The following is a 7,442-nucleotide window of genomic DNA, read 5'->3' as shown; positions in this document are numbered from 1 at the left end:
CCCCAATTTGAAGCTTCGTTGGCCGTCGGATTTGTATTCCAGCGTGTCCGAGCCATCAAATTTTCATGGCAGTTAAAACTAATTTTCACCTGGCGGTAGTTTTCATTGTCCATTGACGGGTGGGCTCACGCGGCACGCTGGTTGGCTGGGCCACCTGTTTCCGCGTGCAGAGTGTTTTGCCCAATCTGCACCGCGCGCTCCGCACCCAATCCCCCTTCTCCCCAGGCCCCAGCCCCCACCAGACAAACCCTAGCCTCACCAAGCCCCACATCTCGCGCTCCTCCCTCCTCCATCCTCGTTAGCCGCCGCCGTCGTTCTGCCTCCCTCCTCTCTCTCCTACAACCACGCCGCCAGGAGGAAGCCGTCGTTCGTGGCGCCATGCCGCTGCCGGGGTGTTGCACACGCATCGTTCCCCATAGCCCCTCCCTCATCCTCGCTCGTCACCACCGCTGCATGCTACTCCCCTCCACCATCGTTGGTGCTTCTGGGTTGAATCTGGCGTTGGTGGGTCGGAACTCGAGATAGAGGTCGAGACGGGGAAGGTCAGAAAAATGAGAGACCGGATGGAGGTGCTCGAGATAGAGGAAGCTGGAGATGGTGAGATCCCTCTCCCCATATCTATTCTCTTAGTTTTTCCTCTTCAAACCTTCATTGATGGTCTATCTCCCTCAACACAATTATCTTCATTGTCCATCCGGTGGTTGGAGCACGGGGCAACGCTCTGGTCGCGATGGGGTTGAGCTGCGCAGGAGGGGGAGGAGGCTGGCGACAGGGAACCGGGCCAGGGAGGAGGCAAGGTATGTGTTGTCCCGTGTCTTTTCTCTTCGCGTTTTTCTTCTACCATGTGTCTGTTTGTTTCCAGAGTGGATCCATGCCACCAAATTCTTGGATAAATAATGAGTGCCTAGGTATGTATGCTGACATGTGAGTTAATTTTTTGGAAAAAATATAATCATATATGTATTGCCAACAATTTTTATGTTTAAAGCAACCAATTTTGTGAAAAGAGTGGAGAGAAAGATACATGTGCAATTTCTTGATGTTACAGCGGATGGATACTCGATCTTTAAACATAAGCATAGATGAATAGGTACAAATTCGAGGAAAGGCCAATGAAATAGTTGCCTATACACATATGTGCCAGTTTTATACCTGGTTGTCTGGTTGCATTATTTATCCGGTTTCAATTCAGTTTGAGTAGATTGTTATCCGTGAGCGATACTTGCTACTATCTGTCGCCATGCACCAATTTGCATACCTATTTTAGGCACAGAAACCAACCATGACTGAAAATCTTGTATATATAATATACTATGATTCATGGTGAGAAAATCATGATTTAATAAACGAAAGGTGGTTTGTTTTGCTAATAGTAATGAGTATAAATGTAAATCGCAGATCGTACGCTGCTGCTACGGGCTCCATGTTGTTTATGCTAGACAACACAATGGTTCTTGTGTTATCTGTAGTTGAAGTCACAGTTTAATATTCTTTGCTTTATGCTTGTGTTATATGTGGTTGAAGGGACGTCCTTGTTAGTTTGCATGGTCTATGTAAGAAGGGGCAGTACAATGCTTGTCAAGTTTGTTTATATTCTGATGGATGTTGAATTCTGGACAATGGAGACGTGAATTTGTTACGTACATAAGTATTAGCCATAGGATACTTTACTCATTGACGACAGGTAGTTTTAGAGAACTTCTGAAAATTCCAATCCGGGTTTTCTGTGTTCCATTCAGGAAGAACGCACAGTCTGCACTGGGGTATAAAATTATCTACTACTTACCTTTGTGTCTCGACATATGCTTGTGATGCATCGTGCTACCAGAGGCCAACATTATCCAGTATCATAGCGATGCTAAAAATGCCTATTGGCTACTCCACATATTCTCATCTAATTTCTCATATATAGATATTAATTTCCTTTCATGGGAGGCCTTCATTACATTTCAGCGGCAGTTGCGGATGTGGTCGGTGGTTGAGGGAGGGTCTCCGACTAGAGCAGCAGGAGCAAGGAGCTCGAGGAAGTTCAGGTTTGCCTCTACATCCTCTCTCTTTCCTCCACTTTGTTCTTGCATTTAGATGATACAATTTGTGATCATGTGTATGTGCATTTATGAGATCTTTGCTGCTAGGCACAGAGTTTATGGTTACTGAAATTGGATAATAGAGTCACAGCTTCAGTTTTCAATTATAGTATGTGTTATGTTTGCTACAATGTGTCATGTGTGTTTGAGAGAGAGGGATGAAAAAGAGGGGACTGGAAGCTTGATCATTGCTAGGATCTAGATTCAGAGAGAGGGATGAAAAAGAAGGGACATGGATCCAGAGAGGGATAAAAAGAGGGGACTGAAAGATCTTGCATTGTGTTTCTTCATCTACCAATACGATTTTGTGTACCATTTGAACATAACCAAGCAGTATAACAAAATGTGCTGGTAATATCCCTTTCTTATTTTGTAATTGGACAAATATTTGCACATGTGCCACGTCTATGCAGTCTTTCTAACTGATGCAGTTTCTAGGTTTATGGCTTCTCACGGATTGTGATTCTGGTCATGCTGCCTGTTATGAAGGTAAAAACAAAGTTATATGTTTCTTCGGTTTAGTTTGGTCTGCATTTATCCCAGAGAGCGAGTGTTCACAGGTCCAGTGCTTATGTCGTTATTAATTAGTCTGGATTATGTTCTCGTGTAGAATATTTTGTTCAGTTTGGTCTGCATTTGTCCCATAGAGTGAGTGTTCACACGTTGATTGCTTATGTCAGTTATTAATTAGTCAAGATTCTGGTCTAATGTACTCCCTCCGTTCCTAAATATTTGTCTTTCCAAACATTTCAAACAGACTACAACATACGGATGTATGTAGACATATTTTAGAGTGTAGATTCACTCATTTTGCTTCGTATGTAGTCACTTGTTGAAATCTCTAGAAAGATAAATATTTGGGAACGGAGGGAGTAGAATATTCAGTTTAGTTGGTCCACATTTGTTCCAGAGAGCGAGAGTTACTGATAAAATACTTATCTGGCTTAAATTAAATTTTATGGATTTACAGGCTGAGGCGAGCATCATGGAGATGAGCAGGCGAGTGGCTGATACAGAGAGCTCCTCGAACAGGGAAGAGGCATTGCTGGAGGAACTCGAAGATGAGCTAGTCAATTTTGGCATGTCCAGTTCATGTAACCTTTGCATCTTTACATATCTTTGCCTTACTGCCATTTTATTTTTGCTGCTTTGGGGTTAGGTTCCGAAGTCATGCCTTTGCCTTGCTATTGTGCTGATATTGGATGCAACATTGTGGACCTTTGGTTCGAGCATGGCCAGCATGGCCACGGATTGTAGGGGAGGAATGTATTGCCTAATGAGTTGTATGCTTTCTTCGGATCCTCTGTGCTTCCTATCACATCTATCTTGGCCACCTACAAATTCTTGGGTCCAGGTGAGCTCTCCCTCCACTCTCCAAGTTTGGCTTGATCTTTCTGGGCTATTTGTGTAGGCTAGCCCCTTTCCTAAGTCTCTTATTTTATTATGGATCGTGGAAGCGGGAAGTGTAACTCACATTTTTAGAACACTGATCCTTTAGGTATATATAGTTTGGTTTTCTGAAAGTGGATTGCATTTGCTTCCTGATCACATTGAAACAAGAGTGGAAACAACCATCGTCCGCCGTCCGTTATTCCTCCCTTAGGTTCCTGATCTGAAGTGGAGGGAACACGAGGTCACATCCGCAAAGTGGCGGAAGGGGGCTGCAACGTTTTTCTTCAGTCTGATAATCATATAGTAATTAGACGGTGTAGTACTATGGCGGTGGTATACTGATTTGGTGTAAGAATCACTAACATGACTTTACTTGTACAAATCTTACAGGTTAATGGTATTAAGAATTAGTAGCGTGTTTTTTTGTTTACTGCTGGATTTGCTAACAAGTTGTCTCTTGTGTTGTTGTTCATATGTTGACTTGCTATTTTTTGTTCAGTTGAAGGGTTCTCCAGGCTTAAGATCTTTCTAGGATAATTGCGTCATTGAATCTGAAGATATTTGATTGGTTTCTCAACTCATGTATCGATAAGCATTTTTTCATCCTCAATATATTGTTACTTACCTAACTTGTCGTACATTTGTGAGGTTTCTGAGGAAGTTCACTTCTTGCACGCGGCGTATAACTTGAGTTGCCTACAAATGATTTTGCCAGTTCGACGAAAACTTAAAATAACCAAGGGAAATTTCTCAGTTTTGTTGTTCTTGCTCTTCTCAGATCTTAGGTTGGGGGTATTAACATATATGCCACACACTAAGTTTAGATCTTAGTGTGAGATTAAATAGGGATAAATCCTTGTGCCATGTTGAAGAATTAGAATTACAAAAAAGAAAGGAAATATTAAAGAAGGGATATGGTTGATTAGGTTATTTTGGTGTTTCTTTGTAAATAATGACATGCTAACTTGCTGGTTTAATTTAGGTGTGTGGAATATAGGAAATACAAGGAGAGATATTCAGTTGCAATCCAGCTTTATTTTCAAAGTGAAACATGGTATACATGCATAGCATGCTGGTCTTTTACTCTATAGTTGTGTGTCGCCATGGTGTCAACTTTGAACTTGCAAACTGAACTGTAAAATGTTTTAATGCCTTGGCGCATGAAGTTTTCTTTGCCTGCTCTGACTACTTCATTTATGTTTATTTATCAGGTTATGCAATCTCCTGTGTTGCTGCATGTTGATCTTCTGTTTTGTTGTAACTCTGTTTTGCTGCTCGAGGTTTGCTTCCTTTCTTTCCAGCTACATGTGTATTCTTTGAATTCAAGCTACATGCATGTTTACATTTTGCTCACGGAATAGTTTAGTTATATTGAACAGGAGCATCTCTATTATTAGAGACATACTAGGCTCGTGCTTCTTCACAGTGGCCATCTCTTTTTTGTGAGAAGTGTGCCTTATGGCTTATTCTTATATATTCAGTTCTTCTGCCTTTCAACAGTCAATTACCAAGACATTTTTATGGAGCCGATAGTGTTACTTCTGGTGGTCAGTGATAACTGAAAATATTTTTCATTATCATTGCTTGCTATGTAGCCATTTTTTTAGCTTTGCTTCGATGTGTTTTTTTCTATGGAGTCTCTGCTACCCTACAACATCAAGATGAAAACTAAGCATGTGAGTTTCTTGGAGCAGCCCTACACGTGGTTGTCGTGCCTTTTTGCCTTGTTCTTTTGAAATGCAACATGACAGTAGCCAATGTCATATATCAGGGTTGTAAACCTATTAGATTTGGGACAGAGGAAAGTATGAAGATCTTCTTATTATTGCAAAGTAAAAGTTGATATTAGTGCCAACTTAGGTGATCTGGTCCGAAGGGGTATCTCAGCTTTATGAGTTGATAGTATATTTGCATCTAAGAATAAACCTTAGCTTTTAGATAGAATTTATGAGTGAAAGTATTCTGGTGTATACCATCCTTTGTGCAGGATTGTCATGGTTATTGTGGTTGTCAATTTTGTTGACAAAATAGATCCAAATGATATCTTTTTCGATGTCTTATGGTAGATATATTTGGTCTGCTGTTTCATGCATTCTTCGGATTTATGATTAATATTCCCAGATATTTGAACAATTTAGCTATTAAATATACATCCCAGGAAATTTACATTATTACAGTGGGGCACTCCTTTGCACGGTTTTCAGTATAAGAGATTTAACCTTTTTTGCAGTATCATTCTCCCTGGCGGATTACATGTAGGTTGTTGTTCTAATTACAAGCATGCCTTTAGCTCATGATTCTTATATTTTTGTATTTTCCATAGGACAATTTCCTGGATTAATATCTATACTGGAGATCTAGGAGTCCACCCGAATTCAGTCTCCAAGAAGCCGTTCATCCAGGATCCACCAAAATTCAAATGATATGTGAAAAGTGTGTGCTAGATGTGGCCCCTATCCAGCGTTTTGATTTGTCCACTCAGGTGCTTTTGTCTAGGTGGTAACACAACAAGTTGCTTATCTTATAGAAACTTATTATACATACAGTCATATGTTCGTTCTGCTTGCATGTTAGAGAAAGAGATTCTGCCCCTATGTGAGTAATCCTATGGGAATTAGCAATGTTGGTTGTACTTTCAAGCGGGCTGAATCCAATGCAAGTTTTTGGAGCAGTTGGGTTCCAGAACAAACGACTAGGTATTCCCAAAGAGGTCATTCCACTGGTGGCTAGCATAATACCTTCATGTCGGGACAAGTAAGATGACAGATCGTTTCTCAAATATTATGCCGTTGTTCTCAATTTTTATTTTCTCTTCTTTTCTGCTACTTGCCTCACTAACTATGACCTCAACGATCTTTGGTGCAGCGATCCAAGCAAGCAACCATCATTCTACCAGCTGTTGTCATCGTTGAAGAAATTACAGTGGTTACATTGTTACAGAAAGCCTATGACAATTTGCGAGTGTTGTTTGTGAAATATACTGGTTTTATGGGAGGTGCATGTATGAATTCATATGGTAGTGGTCTCCTTGTTTACAGTTATAAGAATAATAAAAATATTGATAATGGTCTTTCCACTATTACAATCTCATAGATTACATTACTTGTTTCCATTAGAAAGGAACCGTGGCTCATGGGTTTACTGGATGATCTTTTTGATGGACATTTTAAAAATAGCATGGTTTAACACATGGGATTTTTATTACGAGTATCGAATATGTCCTTGCAAAATGAAACTATTTTCATCGACAACATGGTTTTAGCGGGTCTTTGTGCCATTTGGCGCAACGGGTCAACTAGTTTATAAAGCAAAGAAGCGGTCCGGGAGGCACCCGAGGTGGGCACAACCCATCAGGGTGCGCCTGGGCCTCCTGGCACGCCCTGGTGGGTTGTCCCCTCCTCGGAACTCCCCCCAGGTGCAACCAGGGCCAAACATCTTCCTTTTGGTCCATAAAAAATCTTCGTAAAGTTTCGTGGCATTTGGACTCCGTTTGATATTGATTTTCTGCGATGTAAAAAAACATGGAAAAAACAGCAACTGGCACTTGGCACTATGTCAATAGGTTAGTACCAAAAAATGATATAAAATGACTATAAAATGATTATAAAACATCCAAGATTGATAACAAAATAGCATGGAACAATAAAAAATTATAGATACATTGGAGACGTATCAGCATCCTCAAGCTTAACTCCTACTCGTTCGAGTAGGTAAGTGATAAAAACAGAATTTTTGATGTGGAGTGTTGTTCATCATGTCATACCATATTCTTTTCTTTATAGCATGGACATTTGGACTTTTACGTGATTCAAAGAAATAGTCTAGTTTTGACATAATAATTTAGATACTCAAGCATATCAACAAGCAACCATGTCTTTCAAAATATCAATGCTAAAATAAGTTATCCCTAGCCCATCATGCTCAAACATTGATCCATTCATGAAACATACTCGAATATTAACT

At 40.4% G+C, this 7,442-nt stretch overlaps 1 long non-coding RNA gene across 19 annotated transcripts; it reads left to right on the top strand.

Moving 5' to 3' along the window:
• Positions 1-202: 202 nt before the first annotated feature.
• LOC125542339 lies at positions 203-6,558 on the top strand. Of its 19 annotated transcripts, none has more exons than XR_007297881.1 (8): positions 203-597; positions 708-797; positions 1,740-1,763; positions 1,913-2,033; positions 2,526-2,576; positions 3,058-4,759; positions 5,803-6,233; positions 6,345-6,558. It is a non-coding gene; the product is annotated as an uncharacterized LOC125542339 (long non-coding RNA). The 19 variants fall into 19 exon arrangements; XR_007297884.1 differs by lacking the exon at positions 1,740-1,763 and having other exon boundaries at positions 204-797; positions 1,954-2,033; positions 3,058-4,061; positions 4,462-4,533; positions 4,691-4,759; XR_007297874.1 differs by lacking the exon at positions 1,740-1,763 and having other exon boundaries at positions 205-797; positions 1,954-2,033; positions 3,058-4,533; ... (1 more) ...; positions 5,803-5,961; positions 6,054-6,233.
• The last annotated feature ends 884 nt before the right edge of the window (positions 6,559-7,442 follow it).

Source organism: Triticum urartu, chromosome 3, assembly GCF_003073215.2.
Source record: "Triticum urartu cultivar G1812 chromosome 3, Tu2.1, whole genome shotgun sequence".
NCBI classification, from domain to species: Eukaryota; Viridiplantae; Streptophyta; class Magnoliopsida; order Poales; family Poaceae; genus Triticum; species Triticum urartu.
This window is presented reverse-complemented; position numbering and strand designations above follow the sequence as displayed.